General features: G+C 40.1%; 1 protein-coding gene across 2 annotated transcripts in view; it reads left to right on the plus strand.

The window, feature by feature from the left end:
• Positions 1 to 24,768, plus strand: part of LOC146515657 (transcription factor Maf) — a 55,633-nt gene that overhangs the window by 21,235 nt on the left and 9,630 nt on the right. Inside the window, exon 3 of one of the 2 annotated variants that reach the window (XM_085165329.1) lies at positions 146 to 24,768. This exon is cut by the window's right edge and continues 9,630 nt beyond it. The exons of the other annotated variant lie outside the window; for it this stretch is intronic. The gene's annotated coding sequence lies outside the window, so the exon portion shown is untranslated. The remainder of the gene's footprint in view (positions 1 to 145) is intronic. 2 annotated transcript variants of the gene reach the window in all.

Here is a 24,768-nt window from a genome sequence, read left to right on the forward strand (position 1 = left end):
GTCTACAGTTCAGAGGGATCAAAGGTTATGAGTATGCATCGACTGGTGCGCACGTATGTCGAGGTTATGCATATGTTTATTGAACCTCGTCCAGTTCGGCCACCTTAGTCGAGTAAATTAGCTTCGTGTGCTCTATATTATTCAGGATCGTCCTTTGTTCACTGTTCTGGGAGCTTGTGCAGCAAGAAAACGACAGAGGAAAGGAAAGAATGAAAGGGAACACGCTCGCACCAAACAAACAGCAGATAAGTCTGTATGCAAGGATGCGTGAGAGACGGAGAGATGAAAAGAGTGATAATTCCTCTGCTACCCTGAGGCCTCTTGCAGCCTCGCGGGCTCCCTATAGGTCCCCTGACACATGCCTGAGCAGAAAGCTGGGGCCCGCTAATTGGCCCCTGTGATAACACCAGAGACAAAGGTAAAGTGTGTGTGGAGACGTTTTCATATTACAGCAGTGCTGAAAGCTCACATTTTCTACAAGTAATACGTTGTTGGTTTGTTATTCTGCTTTGAAGGGTGTTTGATTTGTAAGCTCTGAGTACATTTAGGATCTGCTAGCTTACTGAAGTCGGAAGGCACCGAGCGACAATTAAAGCATATACACTAGTTCAAAGCGCAGCTCCAGCCTTTAAACGGCTTGTTTCTCTAATTGTTTCATTATCTCAGTATGCTTATTAAATGTGCGATAATTGTTAATTACCACATGAGGATTTGTAAAGGATTTGTCTTGAGTATCAAAACAAATTAATTAAACTGAACACATTTAAAACAACAGCAATGATAACAGCAGGTGCAGTGTTTGTGTGTCTGTGTGTGTGTGTGTGTGTGTCTGTGTGTGTCTGTGTTATTTTAGATGCTGCGCTTGTTTGTTTGAATCTCTGTTTAATTGAGATTCATAGGAGGAATTTAAATAAGATTCAAATGAGATTCATAGCTAAGTGTAGCAGCACAGGTAATATGCAGATTGGTTTAATGATGATTCAGTGTATCTTGCAGTCTAACGAGAGTTAGATTAGACCATTGGAAGACGTTGGCTGAAATCATTACTGTGGTTGGAGGGAAAAGCAGTGGAAGAAAAGGAACTGTTGTTAAAAGGCATTTAAATGTAAATGGAATTAAAGTATTCTGAAAGGCAGATTTCTCAAAGATATTCTGTAATGTGATTTAAGGAAATCCACGCTTAACGTGTGTCAGAAAGCAACAAAAAAGCAGTTTATATCTAAATACCTTTTAAAAACAAAAAGCAGTTTCAAAATGAATACAGTCTGTAAAAGAAAAAAAAAAGACTTGGATCATGTAAAAATTTCAGGCTGTGAAGCTGTGCATGGTTTTTGTTTTGTTTTGTCTAAATTGTTGTCTGGGATAAATTCCTCTGGTTGTTTATCTGACAGCAAAGACACTGAAGGCTACTGTACATCTGATTTCATACACTTACCAGTTTAATCTGTGTAACATCCAGATGCTCACGACAGCTGGGACATTATAACTAAATAAAACGTGGCTCCTGAGCTTGCACATACAGGCATGCACACACGTCAACGCTTATTCCTCGGTTGCCTTCCATACATGCGCAACGAGTTGTTTCTTTTCCCTTCTCCTGCTGTACATACGCCTGGACAGATGTGCACTGCTGGATGCTTTATATTTATCTATAGTGGGCTCACCATAATTAAATTGATGGGAAAAGGCGTTACTTGTGTGTGTGTGTGTGTGTGTGTGTGTGTGTGTGTGTGTGTGTGTGTGTATCTGACTCTGTGATCGGCACAAATACTCATAATTCTTTTCTGTGGGATGTAATCATATGCATTCACTATTATATATACGCAATCCTGAACTTTAATATAACAAATATCAAATGTATTATATTAATTACTAAATAATATTCATGATATTACACTGAGACAGTGTGACACTTGTGTGACCATTTTCACAAAGTAAACAGTATAATAACAAATATAAATATATATTGACAGCATTTGCTTATCTAAACGTTCATTCTGGATAATCTTGCCTGCTTAAACAGATTTTAAATAGGAGGCTAATGCAAAAGTAGTAAGCACTTAGATGCTGAAGGACTAAATAAGGAAACAAGTATTCTGAGGGACTGGTTAAGGCACAGCAGTAGGCATGAGACTCTCTCTGCTGTACAACTGCAGTATTGATATATGCTGCAGAGCCTGAGCTTACCGTCCCACTTTATTTCAATTAGCTCACAGGAAGCAGGAAATAACCTGCAAATCAATTGTCATTTCTATGGGACTGGGGCTGGAGGCTGAGATTCACTTTGTCCACCAATAAAAGATGATGTAGCCGTGAAGAAGATTAAAGGGAATTTCCTCTTCACATACCCTCACGCCGTTGTACAGTATATCATTAGCGTGTGATGTTTAGTGCTTCAAGGTTGTTATGGTTTTTCTCTGAAGTGCGGAAATTATTTTTCATGGTACAGATTCTCTAAAATAGCCTGGCCTCCTCAAATAGTGATCTTTTACATAACCCAGAGTGCTACTCTCCAGCCAAAACATGTTGCAAGTAAAAATGCAAATGTTGCTCGGTTGCACTTTGGTCTTTTGAGCATCATTAAGAAGATGTTACAACACAGGATTTCTCCGGGGCCTCGGGGCCCAATTTAAAGAATATATATAATAACCAGTGTTGGGCAAGTTACTTGTGATTAATTTATAGTTACTAGTTACTTCTTCAAAAAACTAACTGAGTTACAAGATTCTAAAAGTAATTAATTACTGGAAAAGTAACTATTGCGTTACTTTTAAAAACAAAAACAAATTAACCCTCTGGGGTCCAGGGTATAATTTTTTCACATTTTTCACTACTTTTGATGTTTCCTCTACATTTCACTGTTAAAAACTATTTACTTTGCCTTGTTTGGTATCATCCTTTTCAGCACAACCTCGTGTGTCTGACTTTACAGTTATGTTTTCATTTTGACATACTGTATTAACAAAATTTATCTAAAATCAGAAAAAAAACCCATAAATTCCAAGTAGAAAAGGTTTTTTACTGTAACAACCACAAACATGTTTATTGAATCATATTTCATAACTTTAAATGCAAATATAAATTGCCAATTTTTAAATTCTATGCACAAGTTTTGCATACAAAGTTATTTGCAGCCATTTACCTTTTGCCCTTTTTTAAGTAACCATTTCAAACTATTTACAGAACAATCAGCTGTTCTACATTCAATAAGATGCTGCACAAATTATTTGTGCCACTCCAAAAAAATAATTTCTGTCCACTATAAAGGAGAACATCACAGCCTGATACCTGGAGACAGCAGTCGCCTCATTGTTCTGACACACAACACAAAACTATCCACAACACTACACACTAACTTCACAAGACAACACATTAACTACACACTCCAAACACACTAAACGTCACAAATCTCTCACATCTCAAAACTCTCTCTCCCCCTCTTTCTAAACAACCAAATGTCATGTTGCCATATCATTTTTTTTGATTGATCGACATGGTACATTTTTCCACCAACACGAAAGGGCTGGGTTTTTTTTCTTTTTGCTCATAAGCAGAGAGTGCTTGCGAGCACTGTCCTTAGACAGTAAATGTGATGAAAGTATTCAGGAAAAACACGCGTATATATTGTTTATCATGACTCTGGTTTTACGTGGCCTATCAGCACAATTTAAAAACTGGTATATATCACCTTGTTGCTTTGTCATCTTGAAGTGGTCATGTGATTGGCTTACCACGACTACTTTATTCTTCCTCAGTCAAACAGCAGCACTCATGTGATTGTTTTGCCCCCTTAGCTCCAGGTGTTGTGCTCGAGAGTGATCGTCGGGCAGAAAGTGATTGCCGCACGCGGGAGCGCGTGCAGCTGCTTAAAGCTGTAGCGCCCAGATTACTTACAGCTACTTCCGTGCAACTGATATGAACACAGCTTCAACCGTCTGTTTGTTGAAAAATAGTAACACGACCGCACAGCATTTTCTTGTTAGTAACGGTAACGGCGTTGTAATGATAGGAATAGTAATTAGTTAGGTTAGTCGTTACTGAAAAAAGTAACGCCACTTGTAACGCCGTTATTCCCATCACTGATAATAACAATATGAAAAATTAAAGTGCTGCTTTCAGTGCAACTCATATTTTTACACTGCTCAGTGGAAGCTCTGACCACTTGCCTTCTTGTTTTTAAATTCACCGTAGACTTCAAACTTGCAGATGAAACCTCTCCTTTCTTGTCAAGGATTACCGCTGGTTGGAGTTGGGTTTCTAGCTATGATCCGAGACCAAAAAGCAGAGTTTAGTGAAGAGTTTTATAGTGCCAAGCCCGAAGTCAGCTCATCAGGTGAGGAGTGTTGTTTTTTTAAGCAGTCACTGTGTTGAACATTGTGTATCTATCTGACTGTCAACTTGCAGTTAGAACCTTAGAATATTTGCACACCCCATAGGAGCTCCACCACTTATGGGGGTTATGCAAGTCTGTAGGTCATTCTCAGAGATGGGCAGTAATGTGTTACTGTAATCCAATTACTTTTTTCAAGTAACAAGTAAAGTAAGAGATGACTATTGCAAAAAAGGTAATTAGATTACTGTTACTTTCCCAGCACTCTGCGTTACTGTGTTACTAAACCGTGATTTTTTTGCGAGAATGTCTCATGACAGTGACGTAAGCAAGTGCAACGTTCGTGACAACAGCTGTGTGCAGATCAACAGTGGATAATATATCAAGTGCGGGAGAGAGTATGAGCGTGCAGCGTTTAAAGCGTGGAAGTACTGACCTTACTTTAAGTTTGATTCCATAAAAAGTGACAAAAACATTAGCGTCCGTTGTGCGTTGGAAGAAAACTTCTTTTTACAGTGAAAAAAAACCCCTAAACTTCCAAGCAAGCACCGAGTGCGCTACCACGTAATGGGAAATTCACAGAGAAACTCGCGGATTCTTCACCTGCACCAGGGTAAACCTCTGCCTACCCTACTCCTGCTTTACAGGTGAAAATAGCGCAAAAGGACCGCTAGTCTTTGACTTTATTTATTTTCTGCTGTGTTTTACTTGCATCTATTTGAAAGAGTGAGTGTAAACACACACACAAAAAATATTTTATGTGTTGGAATGTGCAGAAAATAGGTTTAAATATTAAACAAATTTCTTCCAGTCAGAGAATGGTGCATATAATTAAATTTTTGCTTGATGCATAAAGTTAAAAGATTAAAACTAATAAAACAAGTTTTAAAAAGAGACTTTTCCATTTGATTACATTTTGTATGATGGATTATGCAGAAAAAGGAGAATTGGGCTGAAAGACCTATCGCTTTATCACCTATTCAGGTTGTAAATCGTGTTTTTAAAAAGTAACTAAGTAATTAATTACTTTTGAAAATAAGTAATCAGTAAAGTAACGGGATTACTTTTTTGGGGACGTAATCAGTAATTAGTTACTGATTACTTTTTTCAAGTAACTTGACCAACACTGGACATGACCGCTGCAGCACACCTGCACCAGGACAAACCTCCGCCTCTGCCTGCCCCACTCCTGCTAAACAGATGAAAATAGAGCAACAGGACCACTGAGTCTTTGATTTTATTTATTTTCTGCTGTGTTTTACGTGCATCTATTTGAAAGACTGAGTGTAAACACAAAAAACTTTTTTATGTGCTGGAATGTGCAGAAAATGGGTTTAAATGTTAAACAAATTTCTTCCAGTCAGAGAATGTTGCATATAATTAAATTTTTACTTGGTGCATAAAGTTAAAAGATTAAAATTAATAAAACTAGTTTTAAAAAGAGACTTTCATTGGATTACATTTTATATGATGGATTATGCAGAAAAGGTAGAATTGGGCTGAAAGATCTATCGCTTTATTACCTATTCAGGTTGTAAATAATGATTTAAAAAAGTAACTAAGTAACTAATTACTTCTGAAAATAAGTCATCAGTAAAGTAACAGGATTACTTTTGGGGGAAGTAATTTTTTCTTTTTTACTTTTTTCAAGTAACTTGACCAACACTGGTCATTCTTGAAAGCGCAGCTGGAAGAGGTCCAGCGCTGACCAGTGAGAGAACCTTGAAGGTGGAACAATTTAAGGTGGATGTGGTTCAGTTTTTTGTTAATAGTCAGAGTTTTGAAACCTTATGATTGAACCTCTTCCCTGTGAGAAATGGCAAAGGGTTAAAAGTTGTTGTTTTTTCAACATGGGTATTCAGTAGAAATACACCACTAACATTTCATTCCAGTAGCTTTCTCATTCATAAAAACATTTTTGTTTTTATGATATAAAGACAATCTATCTTTGTGATGGATAGTGGCGCTTACATTAAATCAGACTTGGAATCACACCACCAAAATAAATGTGATGAATGCTGATGTGTGCTTTTAATGACCAAGCACAAAACTGCAGTGACAGAAAGCAGAGGAGCAGGAAACTGAATATGCTCCGTGAAACACACTGGAAAGCTTTTAGCGACGGAGGTGGGGAAAGGGAGGTCAATATGGATTGCAGCTGAACAAGATATAGAAGGTTATATGGTGTATGATCATATCAGAAAACACAGTTATGTATGCACCCCACTTTACACCGTGTCACACACACAAACCAGAAAACACTGGGACGCACCGCCGAGTGATTTGTTTGTGTTGTTGGTGCAGTGGACTGAAGCTATGGAGGTAGTAACTGTTTGATGGTAGGCTTTATGGAGACACTATATAATGCCCGTGACAGTTTATTCAGTGCATGTCAGGATGAGGGGATTTGTGACACTACGATGGTTGGAACACTCCTGCAGCCTTATGCACTTATGCACCCTCCATTCACAGCTCCAGTGGGAAAAATGAGTGAAGGATATGTGAATCTGTTTGCATGTTAAATGCTGTAGAACCGTGCGCTGTGCGACGCTGAAACAAGGCTGTATTTCTAAAATAAAACAAGCACTAAAGTCAGATGCTGTGGAAAATGACAGAAATATCTCTTATTTCATTTAAGTTTCTGATTTGAATGGAACATAATATCCATCCCTCTGACACACTCGAGTAGACACAAATGTCTGAAACAGTTTAAAGAGAGATTTTTTTTCCTCTGCTTTTCAGCTCCGGTGGCAGGCGATTGCAAACCAGACAAGATCGTTAGACGGTACATTTTCTTTAGAGGAAAAAAAAAAACATCTCCCTTTTCTTTTTCTTTTTTTTTTTGCACTAACTTTTTGTCCAGCTAGTTATTCCCAAAGGTCCATTAGCCGAGTTCTCATTGGTTCTACTCTTGGCTGGATGCTATTAGCCCTGTGATTGGGTATTGAATTAGCCTGCTGATTTTGTATTGAAGGAGTGAAGACTGATGAGAGGATTTGGCTAAGCTTTCTTCTCTAAACCTCATTACTCACACTCAAAGAGAGCAGAACTGGAAGACACACACAGAGACACACACACCACTCACAAAGACATGTACACACAGAGGTTTCTTTCCTACTTAAATTCACGCTTTTCTATCGAAGCTTTAACAGTTTAAACCACGGCCCGCTCTCTGTTGCCTCCAGGTAGAGGAGGATTTCTTTTTTTTTTTCAAAAATACACCTGCATTGCTTTCTAAACTCACCTTTCACATCTGCTGTAGATAAAACAGAGTCAAAACCACCAAACTAATGTGTCGTGCATGTATGAGCAAGTGCTGCAGAGGCTCGAGACACTGGGAGACAACCTGTCTGCACTGAAAAGAAAGCCCTCTCAGCCCAAGAGAGTGCTGCATGCAATTGGAGGCTGCTAAGGAGAGAGATGTGTGAAAGACTTTGTGCTGATTTATGCTGTGTTTCATCCCACAATAAAGATTATGGATGATGATATTGATTTAGCCGGGGCTATGGCCATGACTGGACTTGGGCTCTCAGGTTGGAAAGAAGAGAGAATATAGCTCATTAACATTCTCAGACATAGTGAGGAAGCCTTCTGTCGGTGATTGTGTGCAGATGAATGTCTGTGTCTGTGTGTGTGTGCACGAAACTTAGATCATCCTCTGTATTAGCGGCACGACTCTTCCCTCCTTTAGTGTTTGTGAAAGTGATGAACCCCATCCTGTCCTCCTCTTTCCTGAGCCCGAGAGTGAGCAGCAGGCGTTCCCAGCAGCACGGCGCAGCAGACCAGGAGGGAGGGATGAAGTTATTGACTCCACTTTGATTTAACCTCTCCTGCCTGATCCTCAGAAGCTCGCAGACACATGCAGATTTGGGAATTCTCAGAATACCAGCCGCCCTCTAAGAGATGAGCATGTTAAAGATGCCATTCAGAATATACTACTGGCTTCAGATCCTTTTTATTTTGATGAAAGTGGCTATACCACAGTGTAGAAATCAAGACGCTGCTTTGAAAAATTTACAAGTATACACGTTTGTAGCTAATAATCAAAGGTGGCAATGCTTTACTGTGCAAATTTTTTTAATTTATAACATTTTACTTTGTTGACAAATGCATAAATAAATGTTTATATTTACTTACAATTACATTATGTTTACTTAGTCATTCATAAAGTATTTAGGATGTCACCATTTCAGAAGTTATATTATTTATAGCGATGGGGAAGTCACCTCAAATATAGACTCAGTTACCGGTTTTATTGCTTTGCAGTGAAACAAAATCCTTGAAATATCTGTTTCATTACTTTTGTTAAGTTGATGTTTAACAACTCCAAAGCCTCCGTTGTTATGTTGTAAAAATAGAAACCACTATATTGCAGCACATCCAGGTCAGGATAGCGACAGGCAGGGGTTAAAATGGGCCAGAATGGGCACCTCCAGTTAATGAGCAATTAAATAAGGAACACGCTCCATTCTCTCTCTTTTTAAGCAATTAATTTTCCCATGCTGCACTGCTACAGCTGATCTCATCTGCCAAATCCCATTTTAAACCCCTGGAAATTGGCTAATACAGACTGGTTTCAAGTTGAAGGAAAACCAACACAAAGTGGACACTGTCAAACAGCCAGTGCAGCAAGTCTGTACTGCAGGGATGAAAAACTTCCAGAAGGCATTCGCTCATTTGCTGTGGTAGTAGAAAAGCCATAAAGTTTTTTGTTGAAAAACGTGCTGGGGGACTAGAGAAGCAGAAAGTAACTGAAGCAGGTGCTCTTGAGTAAATTAGCTCGTACAAGTCTGGTATAAATGTGTTTCGTAACTAGCACATATATACTGTACACTATGCTAGTAAGTATGTATGTTTCTCTGCACGTGTTGGCTCGGCTAAATGCTTCTGCACAGTGCTTAAATATCTGCAATTTGAGACCATTTCAGACTGAAACAACAGCTAATAATTAGGAGTAATATCACTGAGTGCTGCTATGCTGAACACTGTTAGAGTTGTTGAACAGGACAATGGCGCCAAAGTGCACTTCTCTTTAATTAATTACCCGCTTTTGTTTCTGGAGGCAATACGCAAACACACACACATGCACACACTTGCACAGACACTCAGAAAGAGGCAAGAGTTTGGTTTTTAGAGGAAAAAGGAGGAAACGAGGGAGAGAGGAAGAGGGTAATATCAGCAGGCTATCTATCCTCTCTTCCACTGTGCATCCCAATCCTCTTTGGAAATAACAAATGCATAAAGGAGCCACAACACAAATATATCTGCCTGGCTCAGATAGATAGTGCTATGCTAGAGTTTAATACCCTTATGTAAACCAGTAACAATCAAGCCCTAACACACACCCCCACATCACCACTAAGGGGACAATAAGGAACACGCTCCATTCTCTCTCTCCAGATATGAACAGTGAGGAGTGATTGTGTGTGTGTGTGTGTGTGTGTGTGAGTTTGTGTGTAAGAAAGAGAGAGAGAGCGAGAGACCAAGCTGGGGTTTTTTTTTCCTTCAGCAGATAGTGAACAATGCCGTAGCCCAGATTGGTTGGCTCCCCGATGCTTCTTGTGGTGGTTGTTGTTTCAGAAGCAGAGAGTGATATACGCCCTGACCTCAGAGACCACAGCACGTCTGAAACTCTATTTCATTCATCCCTCACCATCCACTCTTTTGATATCTCACTTTATCCCTCTGTGCCAATTTGTTTTTATACTTTGCCTCCTCTCTCATCCTCCTGCTTCTCCCTCTCTCTTTTTTTTTTCCCCTCCTCGCTAAAACTGACAATTCAGTAGACAAAGAGAGGAGTGACGCTAAAACCGAGGAGCCCATTTGTCTAAAAATGTTGCACTGACAAGCAATCTAAACCGAGGAAAATACTTGAGGACTTACACATTTATCAAATTAATTTGTGTAAAATATACTGCACCTATGGCAGGTTTACTTACTTTGGGATGCTCGTGGAGGGGGGAAAAAGTGATCTGACAACTGTAATATATCTTGACTTCCTAAATAAAATATGAGACAATTTTGCATCATTTCCCGACAACTCACATGCACATTTTGACCAAGAGGGAGAAAAACAACACAGTGTCTCTAGAGGTGGATCAATATGATTAGTATGCCACGCATGTATGTGTGAGTCTAAGTGTGTGAGTGGGGGGTGGTATAGACAGGACTTACAATAGCAAAGGTTAATATCATATATCAACTGCCATCTGCATACAGCTCCGAGGGAGAAAAACACTCCTTGTCTCTCTGCTTGTAGGGTTGATCACTCTAGGATTATATGCCGGTTGACATTTCACACTTGAAAAATTTGGACAGTTTCTTGTAGGGCTGTGGAGAGGGCAGCCATCGCAGTTCTGCAGTTTAATGCCACGTATTGTCCAAGAAAAAGTCATTGTTAACTCATTTGTTAACACTGTTCCTAACAACCATTTTCGGCAGACTAAGAGCTAAAGGAAAACTACTTTTCTTGTATTGCATTATCAAAACTTTGCAGAGGCTTTCTAATGCTTGCAGCCTCTGCATACAATCAAAGCATTTTCTGCAGTTTCTGTCAAACAATAACAAGTTGCTGTGCGCGACTGGCCGTGGTCTCAAAGATGTAAAGAATCTCTTTTCACTGCAAGCTCAGCGAGACATGAGCAACATCTGTAAGCCAAGCACACGCCGAAAGTGAAACCCAATGCAGACGCAGACAGACAGAGAAGTCTGGATCGCATATATGTGTGTGCGCGTATTGCCGTTAATGTGTCTGCATGTGTGAAAGCATGCCTTGAAGTTTTCCCTGATCGTCAGCCTTAATGCTGCACTCCCTTGCCATATAGGACCCTGCTAGGAAACCATCAAATATTTATACAACATTATCCCCGATCCTATAGGCTGTAAGTACGGCAAACACTCTGCTGACTTTCTGTAGCATTACATATGTTCGGTATTCAAGCTCCGGCCTTGGTTTGGAGCCGTTACAGATTCACTTTGGCTTTCATCCACCACCAGGTTTTCTTCGGGGACCCTTGGCTGGTTATGCTGAGGACCCACTGGGTAAATTACACAGTGACAGTCACAAATACAGTTTATAGCTCTCACTGCTGGATTCGTGACAGCTTTTTTTTTTTTTTTCCTTTTTTGATCTAGTGATTCAAAAACAGGATGGCTGAGAAATAAAGAGGGACAAAGCGAGAGCGTATTAATTCTACATCCCAGACGCTGAATGGCTGCTGCTATTCTGAAGGTTGTTTTATGGAGCAGAAACAGCCACATCTTTGTGTTGTTTTCTCCCTGATTGATTGCAGTGGCCCGAGGCTCCTCGGAGCACGCTGGATTTTGTCTGAGTATTTACTAGAATGTTGGGAGGATAAAAATCACAACCCTAGACATCACACTACAGAGGCAGGCAAATACAAACAAACAGAGAGGCAGAGGAAGCCCACACAGACAGATAAAGGGGAGCGCGGGAGAAAAGATGCAACATACGGCGCACTTGCAGCACGTGTCGCTGCAAGCATCCTGCTTCTGTTCTGTGATTAAAGAAATTTAGAGCATTTTTCTTTAAACCATTAGTTCAGAAAGCTATTAAGTATATCCGTCTTCAAATAATATATAAATTATGCTTTCCTGAAATTGAACCATTTGCAAATGAATTAGATTTAAAGGCCTCGTTGTTCACAGCAAGTATCTATAGCTGGAGAATTACAACCTGTGACTTTATAGAGATTTTATCTGTTATTTTGATGGCGTTGGTTCAGGTGGTGAAGCATTTTGATCCGTGGCCCCGCCACATGCAGAAGCATCAGTGGGCCAGTGGCTGTACTGTAAGTTACTCCCGTTGTGTTATTAGTGCGTTTGCGAAAGAGTGAATTCGTAGAACTCCAGAGGTCAAAAGGTGATGCCGAATGCCAGCCACACAGCAATGAGGGGGGCCGTCTAATTTCAGTCAAGGATCTGTGCTGATTGTTGAGTCTAAATGAAAGGACAGTTATTTCAGCAACACAAAAGAAACATAAATGTCAGCAGAAGCATAAAAGAAACCTTATATTTGCGACTAACAAACCACAGCTTACCTTTCATCATCTTCTTTGATCTTTTTCCCACTTACCAGGTCAACAGTGTTTGTTATCTTCAAGTTCTTCTATGCAGATAAAAAAAAAAATGCTGTCACAGTGCTTTCAAATAGGTGCATCTAGAAGACACTGGGAGAATATATGTGACAAACTTGCATTATAAAATATAAATAGAAGATGGAAAAGATGTATATTTTAACCAGGACAACTGTACTTACTTTCAAATGTAAAAAATGTAGGATTTTTCCATCCATATTCACTCAGATTCACTAAAAAACCTCCATAGGCTGAATTTGTAGCTTTTCCCATTGCACATTTCTAGAGGGAAAGCTACAGTATTGACTTTGGACACCAAACTGTAAAACACTTTGTTGCACTCATTATAAACATCTTCTGGAAATTTCATGTTTTATGTTTCGTGACAATTACAGACGTGCAAAATTTTCCACGACAGCTCAAGCTGATACGCCAACACTTATTCTACATCCAGTTGGTTTCTGTGTGCATATACAGTAGGTGATGAAAGAGGGAGGTGGCCTGTTGGAGCTAAACTGGCACTCAGTGTGCAGGCTGTGATATGCTGTGGACAGGACAGCCCTTGGCTCTGTCTGTCAGCGGGTGAAGCCCCTGTGTGCAGCAGGGTGGATGAAGCTCTTTAGGGTTCCCCGCTGTTGGAGGCCTGTCACGATGACAGAGACAGACTGACACAGAGGGGCAGAGAGAGGCTGCAGCCCTCCAGTTTTCTCTTTTTATACCCATCCATTCATGTTTCTCTGGACTTCTCATTCAGCGTCTAACAGTCTCTCGCCTTCCCCGCTTTGTCTCGGAAGCTGCGATGGAAACAAGCTGTGGGTGTTGTGAAATTAGTAATGTTTGTTTTTCATTACTTCTTGCTCTAACTGATGTGGTTCTACTAAAAAACTTATTTCACGCCGTCTCCGTTCGCATCGTACTCATCCTACGCTTAATTCAAATCAAAGTGATCTGTAGCTAGTTCTGTTTCATTTTTTGTTCCATGTTATGAAACGTTTTGTGAAACTAAGTTTTTCACTTTTATAAAAGACAGAAAAAAAAAATCTGAAAATCTTAGAAAAGTGCACAAAGAAACTGTGCGTAAAGTGTGTCAGCCCCAGATGCTATACTGGCGTCAGCATTAAATGCATGTGCGTGAGTTTGTGTGTGTGTGTGTGTTTCCATTGTATGTCAAGCAGTGTGATTTACTGTGGGAGGGGAGCTGATTGCGTAATCTTACAAACATCAAAATGGTGCTGCTCAGATGAGGATCTGCCCACACTGCAGATTACTGCTCAGATTAACACAGGATGAACACTGGGAGGGTGTCAGAGGAAACAACCCCAATTTCTACATCTCAGTGTTTCCTCAGTGTCTCAATATGTGTCATTGAAAATTTATTCTGAAATGTGTCAATATGTTTTGTGCGCTTACTATAGCTGTTTGTGTGTGTGTGTGTGTGTGTGTGTGTATGTGCACGTGTGTGTTTGTATCGCTGCTCCTGTCTGTCTGTAGTGTGAGGGAACACACACACACACGCTCACACACCTCCTCCTATAGCCTGAGGGGTCTAGCAGCTTATTATGAGTCCTTAGTGGGAGAGTGAAGAGAGAACAAGAGGCCGACTACACTTAAGTGGCAGCACAGAGCACAGACAGGGAGATTTACTTCTCTTATTCCAGCACACAAAGATTTAAAGGAGCTCAGTATGTGATTAAGAGAAACTACTTCTATAATACTATAATGCTTGAATGTCTGCTGGCGAATGTAATGATTAAGAGAGAGAGAGTGTGTGTGTGTGTGTGTGGTAACATTTCCTCCAAGAGGCTGAATATTAGTGGGAATCTGCAAACAGCTGCATTTGTGGCTGCTGTGATTGTTTCCATTTGATGAATGCCAAATTTCTCTCTGCTCGTGTCATTTTTCCGGTCTGGCCCCTGTCTGCTGTCTTTTCTCCCCATCCCCATTCTGTCAGCAGCCACGCTGAGAGTGTGTGTATATGTCTTTGTGTGTGTGTGTGTGTGTGTGTGTGTCCATTCCCACTCTGTCAGGTTTATTTCTGTTATGTTTCTTAATTAGCTAATAAAGGTCATGGCATCTCTCAGTCGGGGGGGCCGGCGCATGCAAATGAGCCAGAAGGTCAGATGGATTAGTGACCGCCTCGCACCGGCCAAATATAGACACAACCGTGCTGCCATACAAATACCTGCAGCTATTAAAGCATCGTGCCTGTACCAACACGGTCCCAGACACACATGCTGATATAAATCTGACTGGTTTACTCAACTGTGTTTATAAGTAGACAGCGTTAGTGCGGATGTAGTCTTGGGAACTGTAAGTGTTTGGAGGTTTTTTTTTGTTTGTTTGTTTTTAGGTCACTGTGTTTCACCAGAGAAACAGTGATCCTTAAACAAACTATTTAGATATTTATTTAGCAATGACACCATGTGGCAGTGCAGCTTGGAGCAGGCATCAAGAAGTGCAAGACGTCTTCTGCAAATTTTGTTTGTAACACTGAACATTTCTAACATTACACGTCACAATCAGCATTCCTTACTATGTCCCATTAATGCTAAATGTGCATTGTATCATAGGAATTCTTATAGTCGCGGTTTATAACGTTTGAGTAAAACTGGATCTTTGCTGCTTCTATTTGCCCAGCAGTCAGGTGGTTCTTTAACTATGGCACAAGTTTTCCCAGCTAAACGATTTGAACAGTTTTGCACTGGAAGATACAAACTACTATTTTTCTAGCCCATTTGACCGGAAACAGGTTTTGTTCCACAATTTTAAAAAAAAACTTAGTGGTATTTTTAGTTATAGACATAAATGCTTAAATGCTTTCATTTCCGTGTGTGTGCGTGTGTGTGTGTGTGTTATCATTTCATCCTGATGCACAAGATAAGCACGTGCTTACTGCTTTTACTTGAAAGCGCCTCTCTCGCGCTCTCTCCCTCCTTAACAGTGGAGTGCTCTCGTGATGCACTTGTCTTCATAACATGTGGTGCATGAATGCTTGCGTAGATAAGATAAGAGAGGAGGTGCAGATGCTGACACAGTCGGCGCTGTAGTGTTGCAGTGGATCTGTTACACCTCTAGGTCTATCACCTTTCGCAGCAGAGCTCGTCTCAGTGTCCTTTAGCCCTAAATCACCGGGCTGTCTCAATGTGTGAAAGCTCTCTCTCTCTCTGTCCTCCCCTCAGGTCTGTAACTCATCCTGTCTGTCTCGTCGCTCTCTTCCTCCCTCTCGCTCTGCCTTTCCCATAAGTCACTGGGTTTCTCTTCATTTCTAACCTGCTCGCTCACTGCTCCCTCATAGCCATTCACAGTTATGTCTTTGTACCACTTGGCTCCTCTTTCTCTTTTCTTTGCTCTCGCTCGTCTCGACGAAATTTTCCTATCCGCTGAAGATCTGAGTCACAGAAAAGACTCTTGTTGTGCACTTCCTCCAAATCCCGCCATTCATCTCTTTCTCTCCTGTGGGAGGTTGTCTGGCTGCCTGCCTGACTTACAGCAGGCTGAGTGATGGACATGAGCCGAGACCCAGTGCATTACGCTCCTCTGCAGCAAAGCACAACAGAGACCAGACACTACTGTATAATACTGTGCTGAATACGGAACGACGCACACAGGAGGATGATAGACAAAAACCGAACTCGAGTAGCGAAGGAGTGATAAACAACTCGTCACTCTGAGGGGAAGAAGGGTGGTGGGATCTTAGGTCTTTGAGCTCATTATGTTAATGAGCGAAGATAAACGCAGCGCGAGAAGAAACTCTAATAACAGATGAGTATTAATGCCAAACTTTCACACGCACGATGAAAACAGATGTGAGAAAGAACACCTACTATCTTGAGTTGCAGGCTGTTTAGGCCTGCGGCATTAAAAGTGCAGCTAAGAGAGTCAAACTCTGTCAGCATCATATCATGTGCTGAGCAGACCTTTGTAGGAGACGATAGAGAGAATGGGACTTTCTTTGTTTATATCCTTTCCTCCTTCACCACCTCCTCCTCCTCCTTTTCTTTCCCTCGGTGTTTATCCCAAATCCAGCTGTTGTTTCCAACACGTCCTCCGAGCCATAGCTGCCCTAAAGTTAAGAAACAAAACACACTCATTCTGCAACACCTCCTGCAACATACACATATCCAGTATAAAAAAAATGCACTGCTCCGGGAGTGCGTTTTACAGACGCTCCATCGAACCCTTCTCCCTCTTTAAAAGTCCAGCAATTTTTTGACGCTCTCCGCGATATTAGATCCCCCCCCTGAATATTTTAACGACCCTTGCTTCCCGCTTGTCATTTCGCTCCCTTTTTATCTTTGAATATGCCAGTTATTTCACACCCGTGACCCCTACTCCCTTAAACCAGAAGTCATTCTTTCCCCAAAGCCCTCTCTGACTTTGTCTCTCTTCTCTTTTCCTTCTCATGATTTTCAAAATTCAAGCATGTCTCCCCGTCTTCTAAACGTGTCTGTACACCCTCGGGGCACGTAAGATTGAAAGCCATTTTCAGAGGAGTTGAAAAAAGGTCCGATCCATAATCACCAAAAGTACCTCTGCCTTCTGCAGAATTACAATAGCAAGCATTTAAATGACCGACGTCCATAGCTGTATCTCCCGTATATCACTGCCGGTCGTGACTCGTATACTGCGGGCCGAGCCGAACCACACGCTCGGTTTGAGTTTCACGTTAATATCCTTCAGATTAAGCGGTGGGGTGGCCACTCCATCGCTGCGCAGCATGTTCTCTTCTTGTTTTCCACGCAGACACAATGGAATATAATTAGTCGATAGCTGCTTTGCACTCAGGCCTCTGCATGTTGCTAATAAATGCTAACAACAGAGAGTGAAGCCATATGTCATTTGCTGCATTAGCCACTGTACAGTTTTGTCAGGGAGACCGCTTGCAAGTACATTACATACATTAGCAACGTTTCCAGTCTCTATCAGTCCTCTGATTACAATAAATGCTCCCACGCATTGTAACGATGGGCTTCACAATAATGGGCCATAAATTAATACAGTGCTCAGCAGTAAATACTATTATGCTGTTAGTGTTTACAGCATACCCATGTATATGTAACTGAATCGGTGGATAATCACTATTCACAGAGGCAGTCCTTCCAACACAGCAGACACTTACTGTCCATTTGCCGGGACAGTGCCCCTAAATGTCACTGATTCCAACAAGGGACTGTTAAGTGCATCACAAGCTGAGCCTTACGACTGTTACGATACACCAGCAGTACACCGGATCTCTTTTTTTTTTTTTAATCTTACAGAACAGGGGGCAGCTGTGAAAAGCTTGTTAAGGTATAATTCACTGCTCTGTCTGTGTCATTTGGGCCTTGTATTATCACTGAGATCATTCCCACACGCACAGGAGCGCGGAAGCCCTGTGAGTGAATGGCAAGCAAGCATGTATGTGTGTTGGGGGTGCTTCCATATGAAATGTACACGAGGGTGAATCTCAGTGGTGTTAATGGCTTTTTAAATGTCAGGGAAAGTCAGGGAATGATAAAAGAGAGATCTGTTATCCATGTCCTCATGATCACCACCGAGCACGCCGCTGTTCTCACCTCGCTGAGGAGCCTTCAGCTTGTGTGTGTGCGTGTGTGTGTGTGTGCAGGAGTAGTCCAACTTCAATCCCTGCTGATGCCAGCATGATTTATGCACCAATCAGATTAGCTCTGAGAGAGAGGGCGAGACAGTGCGAGAAAGGGAGTGGGACATTAGATATTCGGCGACTTTCTGGTTTATAGTGATTTTCGTTGGGTATTTGGCCGAATACAGACTTTGAACAGCTAAAAATCATTTCATTAATACATTTTTATTCTTCTACTCGCATTGCTGTGCATTCATCACTGTGTTAATTTTTTGCTCAATACAGATGGATACAGTAAAGACGAGGCATTGTGCCTGGAGGAAAGTATTTATGCTTTTGTGCTGAGTAACGACCCAGCTGAATTGGAGGGGAAATTAAATCAGTAGGTTTATTGTTCATAAAATATATCTATATCCAGATGTAAAATGAAATGACTTAGAAGAAGCTACATTCAGCTGATCCCTTATTCATAAGAGGTAGCTCCACATGTGTGATTTGCCGATCTTTTTAATGCAGGAAGGCCAGCCTGATTCAACTCGGAATCAAACCGGAGAACTTTTGCTTAATAATACATTAAAGAGTTCATAACAGATAATTGTTTCATAACCTTTTAAGTGGTCTAGATTTATGGTAGACATTCAGAAAAGAAGCTCAAAAAGATTTAACAGAAATGGTAATAATGAGTGCAAAACCGTACCCTCAAACACACAATAATAACATGGACTGAACCACCACTCACAACCACTAGCACTTTATATACCTCTGTAGAAATTATCCACATATCTCACTTATCTTAACTGCACTACTGTATAGCTCTGTGTAAATAATCATTCTGTACATACGATAATTTTTAATCCTACAACTGTTTATAACTTGCATAGTTCACATTTCTGTATAACTGTATATCTCAGATTTCTGTATAGTTTTTTTATTTCATATTTATATCCTGTTCATAGCCTGTACATAGCTTGTACTCACTACAGCCTGTACATACTTATAGTTATAGAATAGTCATAACATACTTCATACCGTGTACATTATAACATACCATAATAGACCCATTTCTGTAATATACTTACATATCTATATTATTGCTAATATATATTGTAATATATCTATATCACTAAAGCACTTCTGGATGGATGCAAACTGCATTTCGTTGCCCTGTACCTGTGCATGTGCAATGACAATAAAGTTGAATTCTATTCTAATTCTATTCTAAAATGATATACACGGGAAAAAGTAAGTGTAAATAAAGGAGTCTAAATGATGGTCAAAGTTAAAATACAATTTTTAAAAGCTAAAATAAAATTTCTTGGTTTGTTTTATTGAATAGTGTTTCACTTTTAACTTTGTGAAACAAAACATATTTTTACAATGTTGAAAACTGATAAATAAATGATAAATTCATCCTTCAGGCATAAAAGAGACACATGAAACTTCAGTTTGGAATTTTAAAATTTTAGTTGTCGGTCTTTTCAGTTTTAAGTACACAAATAAACACATAAAACACAAATAAAGGTAGAAAGTAGTGCAGTAGCCTTCTGCTGTTGATGCAACAGATTTAATGCATCATTAGGGCCACCATTGTTTCCTTTCTCCCCTCACTCTGGCTCTTTCATGGAGACAAAATCAGTTTTTGCTCAGTATCTCGAATCCTCATTAAAATCAACACAAACCATGCTCTCTAAAATTAAATCTTTGCATACGTGTGTGTGTGTGTGTGTGTGTGTGTGTGTGTGTGTGTGTGTGGTTTGCACAGCACCCTGGCCTGCTCTAACAGAGGGTTGAGTGATGTCACAGCAGACTGCATTTTAATAGAGAGGGAAGCAATTAGAGAGGGGACAGGCCGAGAGGTGGAGAGATGGAGAGGCTGTCTGTGTGACACGTAGTGCGCTCAGTTCACACACACAACACACACACTCATTACTAAGGATGAGTTAATTAATTGCACAGTGATTCACGGTACTTGTAATTAATCTCGTAGATATGTGAGTGTGTTTTTGAGAGGTGACTCTTCTCCCTTCCATTTATAATTTACACACACACACACACACACACACACACTCTTCCACACACACACACAGACACACAGACTAACAGACACAGACCAGTCCTCCTTAAGGCTACAACACAAAAATTCTATTATCTGCTTATTAGAGTTGTTGTTATTATTGATTATATTGTTCTTAAATATATTTATGGCCAATAAAACCTATTCAATCAGTGAGCTGACATATTTTGATACTTGACACAGGGTTTGGTATGATTTGTTACTTTTCTAATTGTTTAGTAACTTAAAACCTATGCAGTTTCATTTTCTAGCGTTTTCAAACTAGTGTATACCTCTCACTGTGTAATAAATGCTGAACAAAAACATAATAAGACATTTTATGTGTAATTAAAGGAGTTGGATATGTCTGAATAGAAGGTTTCCAGAAATGCTGTCTTTGTTTTTTTGGTTAAAATACTTTTCAATTACGTATCTGATATTGCTGTGCTGCTGCTGTCACACAAAGTATCTTTGCAGTTTGTATATCAAGTTGTTGTGATGCAAAGCTTTAGGATTTAGAGGGAAAATACTTTACAATACCCCATGAGGCAGTATAAGGATAAACATGAATAGTTCAAACACGAGGTTGCAGTTGTTTTGAAACCTAAAGTAAGTCGAAAGTTGAACTGTTGTGTTGAGTTTTCCATTGTAGATTGTCGTGATAACACCAATAAGGTGATATCACATCGTGCAGTGATTGAAAGAGAGAAAAGAATCATGTTATCATTTATTTACCTTGTAGCGCTCGCTTTCATCGTGTCCCTGCAGAAATGGCCCTCACACTCTTAGCCCTCACAGTCCTGTCCCTCTCTCTTTTTTCATTTCTTGGGAGGAGATTATACAGTTAAAAAATTAACTGTATTAATCTTGCTCTCGTCTCTACCCATGATCCTTTGCATTCATCAGCAGGAGTGGGAGTGGTGGAGCAATCGCATTTGGAAATTAAACAAATAAAAAAAAGTTGAAGATAGCTGAGTGAGTGATGAAGCCAGCCAATTGCTAGCAGCATAAATCTCCCCCTGTCACCACCCCACCTCTGCCTACACACATTTGGATATTGTTATGATTTTACCGTGTTTGCATATATGAGCCTAATTTATTAGAATCAAACACCATCAAGATTATTTACAAGCAACTGCTGGTCTGCTGCCAATAAGCCCATTAAGTGCATTGTTGGAGAGTGGTTATATGATCAAATACACAATAGTAATTGTGAGTGGAGAGAGGCCAGAGTGATTCTCAATGAGGTGATTATCTGCGTGCAGGTTATTGTGCTCTTTCAGCATGACATGTAAATCTGCATCGTTCCATCAATCACAGAGCCGGCTGTCAGCAGAGTGATGTGTGAAAATGACAATGACAACCCCAAAGGATGAAGAAGGAAACATCTGAATGACTAGTGCTCAAAAACTAATTCATTTTTATGTTTCAAAGAACGATAAGAGTTTTCTATGCTGGATACAAACTGGGTTCCAGTGTCTTTGTCCTACTGTTTGCCATTATTAGTACATCACAATGTAACTTGTAAAAATGAATGCATGCAAAAAAAAAAACGCTACAAAATACAGAAACACACCGACCAGCTGTAAACAGCACAGACTGTGATGGCAATGCTTCAAGGGGGCAACAAACAAATGATATAACAATAGCTGAGACATGCTTGTTACTATGGCTGTTTTGGTGGTGTTGAGGTTATGTACATATTTGTTTTTCTTAGCTTTAATGCCATGATTCATATATTGGTTTAGTTTAAGTAGTTTTTTTATAGGGACAAGTCTGTTACATGAACCAGGCAGTATACCACAGCCTAAGGCAGTTTGCACTGCCCGATTGTCTCGCTTGTCTTTAAGAGCTATTTAAAGATATGATATTTTTAAATGATCCCTGTGCTTATTTAATGGGTAACTAGTAAACAAATCAAGTAAATTATGCGGTTCCTAAGAGTAGCTAAAAAAGTAAAAGTTGGCTAAAAGCCTGTTCCACAGTTAAATATGCAATAGTAAATGAGCTAATAATAATAATAAACCATTCCTAACAGCAATGAATAATACAAAAAAAATCAGTAACTTCCAAAAGTTGCATAGACTAATTATTAGTTTTAAAGTTTGTTGATTACAGTATTATGTTCATTTTGCAAATTAGGGTCATACGTTGAGTAAAACACATTATATGAAGTGGGGTATGCTTTAGGGTGGGGCTCCTCTAAGATTGACCACATAAAGAAAAAAAAATATAAGCTCGGCTGTTCACAAATCAATGAGTGACATCACAGTGACTGTGACCATCTTTTATATACAGACTGTTGCACTTTTTGTCTTTTGGTATTTTGGTGCTTTTGGTATTTTTGACGTGTTGTTGAGCTCAGCTTTCAGGGTTCTCATGCCCACCACTATAGTGCATTACATGTATTTAGCTACAAGGAGATATGAAGGTATTATTGGTGGAAGTCTGTAATATTGTTTTATTAGTCCTTGGATCAGATAGTTTCTGAATTCAGACTGGTTTTAGGCATCTGTGAGAAATGTTACCATTTAGAAGACTGCTAAAGAAAACTTTATAATAAAACAAGATATTTTTTTTATTTATTTTTTTTAATAAACTAAAAGTTGTAAGAATAGTTAACCGGCTCCCAGCAACTTGAACAAACCTAATATATTTTCTTTCCCATTTGGGTTTCCAAAAATATTTTGCACTGTTGAGCTGCTTCAGTCATATTCCCACGACTGTACACCAACAACAGGCACACACAGCAAGTGAGAAAAAAGTGACATAAAGCAGGGGTCTGGGGCTAAGTAAGCAGTACACCAGGTTATGCGTCATTTACCGCGGCTCAATAACAACCTTTCTCTCTGCCCGACACACCTGGTCACACAAAATGACACATGCTGTCCTTTGAGAATGCTCACACACACACACACACTAAGCATATCTTTTTTCACCCCATGGCGGCCTTAACCAGACACATTACATCCCCACTCAACTATCTGCTCGTGACAAATGTATTTATGTAATGGTTTTGATAGGTATTGATCCACACGGCGGAGCCAGTTAAGAAATAGAGAAAAATGAGATTTTAAAATCAACATGGCCGAGGGGGGTGTTTGGTGGAGATGATAGCTAAACAAGAAGATGAGTGACATGAGCGAGAGAGAGAAAAAATCATGTCAAAAGTAAAGCGAGGAAAGTCGTGCCAGCGAAACCTTCAGAGGAAGACGCTCAGGTGGAAAGCGCTCGCGAATTTGATTCACAAAAAGAACGATCTAAGAAACATGCACAGTGTCTCTGCAAGTGTGTGTGTGTTTGCAATGGCATGATCGTGTGTGTGCGTGTGTGTGTGACCTTGGCTTGGCCCGGTGGTAAAGTGGGGCGTCAAGAGAGTCAGTGTGTGAGCAGTCAAGCGTTCTCCCTCAGATTAGCAGGCTTTATTACTGCCACCAACCACTGGCCTGACAAATCCTCTTATTTCATTTTACCTTCCTCTACCTCTGCCTTGTTCTTTTCCTCTCACTCTTTTATTTCACCTAAAACCTCCTCCCTCTCTTTCCTTCCAGCCCTGCATACGCTAGCTTTGCATGCTTCACCTTGCACCTCTCCTGGCTCCCTCGCAAGTTTTCCCTCACAGCATAAAAGCCCTATTTTCTATTTCCTCCCTCTTTTCGCCTCATTGTCTTTCCGTCTTCCGCACGGCTCTGCTGAAAGCTACACATTTCTTTTTCTACCTTTCTCCACTCCACCTCTTGCTCTGCTCCTCCCTCTATCTCCTTCCAACTCCCTGGCTCTCTATAGTGTGATGAATCTGTAGACAGGGGCTAATAATTGTACTTCAGCCCAAGTGCTCATTTTTCTTTGTGTTTGAAAGCTGTGACAGGCAGGAGCTCCTTTTTTTTTTTCCCCTCCACCCCCCTGTCCCTTGTCTCCCCCTTTCTCTTTCCCTTTTCTTCCTATCCTCACACAATGGGTGAGTAAAATAACTCAGGGTTTACAAGGTCATGCTGTCTAGCGGTGAGGACTCGCTGGGGATTTGGGAGTGGAAGGATTTCCTCAAAGGTGCCGTGTTGAGACTTCAATAAAAAACAGAAAGTTATAGATTGCACGAGCAGATCTACAGGGGGAAATAAGTGCATTTGATAGTGAACAAGCTCAGTAAACTTGGATTCAAATGTTACCATGACTATGAGTCTTCATGGAAGAATAAATGATAAACTGAAGCATTGCCATGGATTAAAAACATCTACATTTGCATGCATATTACACATATTTTTTAATCATTTAAAAGAGAACTCACCTTAAAATGCTCCACTTCCTGCCATATGTGGCAGTTGCATGATCTTTACAGTGCATTCTTTTAATAATAATAATGTGCCCAAAAAATAAGTCTATTTTACTGCTTTTTATTCATTACATCTCAGAAATCAATGGTACAGTAATGGCATGGAGAATGACTGTTTTTGTAATCCTGCAACAGAATTAAAGTATTTCTTTAAGAATCTGCAAACAAGACATAAAAAACATTTTGACAGGCAAATTCTTATATTAAAGTGGGCTAATTAAGTGGAAAGGAGCCTGGGGAAATAATCTTTTAATTTTAAAATATATATAATTTAAGACTCTATCAAAAAAGCAGCCTGCAAGCAATCCAAATCGTGAGATATTGAAAGAAAATCATATTTCCATTGACTCTGCTGTGGTACTTTATGAAAACTGATCA

The sequence above is a fragment of the Neolamprologus multifasciatus genome, chromosome 7 (assembly GCF_963576455.1).
Source record: "Neolamprologus multifasciatus chromosome 7, fNeoMul1.2, whole genome shotgun sequence".
Classification (NCBI taxonomy): Eukaryota; Metazoa; Chordata; class Actinopteri; order Cichliformes; family Cichlidae; genus Neolamprologus; species Neolamprologus multifasciatus.